Consider the following 769-nt stretch of genomic DNA (forward strand, 5'->3'; position numbering starts at 1 on the left):
AGTTCTCATAAACTTTGGGGAAAATGGATTATTCTGTTGTCATGGTAATAGTAGCCATCGGAACTGGTTTTAAATCTGTTAAATTGATCAAGAACAACTCTACCTCAACGGATACACTTTTGTAAGGCAACCAGTGTCAGCTCCTCACTTTTGAAAGTCAGGAAATCAGAGATGGATTCATATCAATAAATACACCGCTAAGTGCCAACCAATCAACTGTCTCACCAGAGTAACCATGCTTCCCCAGATGCTGTCAACTCATTTATACTTCTAAAAGCCAGGCAATCCCTGAACTCCATTTCTCCCCCAAACTCTATATAAGTAAAATGAGCATTTTGCTCTGAGTGAAGAGACTGTGCCTGACTTGCACAGCTATCCTTTATATAAGCAATAAATTCAGCTTTGTCTTTTTATTTTAGTTATTGAGTGGTATTCTCATAATCCTTTGATACTTTCCAATGTATGCTGTATTTTTTTACCTTTTCAATTTTAAATAACATGAATATATTACCTATTTAATAAATAAATAAAATAAAAATTAAATAAGATTTTATCTCAAAAATCCTTCTTGCCTATGGTTTCAAAGGTAAATGAAATCAGTAAATGCTATAAAAAGTCTTAAATTGCTCTTAACTAAATTCTCTATTAAGCAAAAACATGTTTAGCAGAATCAATACTTTTCATAGATTAGATGCTGATTTTACATCATAGTTAAAATGTGGGATTCACTGAATGTTAGGTTAAAGTATGATATAAAAAACTACTATAA

At 31.6% G+C, this 769-nt stretch overlaps 1 protein-coding gene across 1 annotated transcript in view; it reads right to left on the bottom strand.

Annotated features, from left to right (window-relative positions):
* The window catches only part of EFCAB7 (EF-hand calcium binding domain 7), an 86083-nt gene that overhangs the window by 47241 nt on the left and 38073 nt on the right, over positions 1–769 (bottom strand). The gene's annotated exons all lie outside the window — the stretch shown is intronic.

Source organism: Propithecus coquereli, unplaced genomic scaffold, assembly GCF_000956105.1.
Source record: "Propithecus coquereli isolate 6110/MARCELLA unplaced genomic scaffold, Pcoq_1.0 Scaffold14, whole genome shotgun sequence".
NCBI classification, from domain to species: Eukaryota; Metazoa; Chordata; class Mammalia; order Primates; family Indriidae; genus Propithecus; species Propithecus coquereli.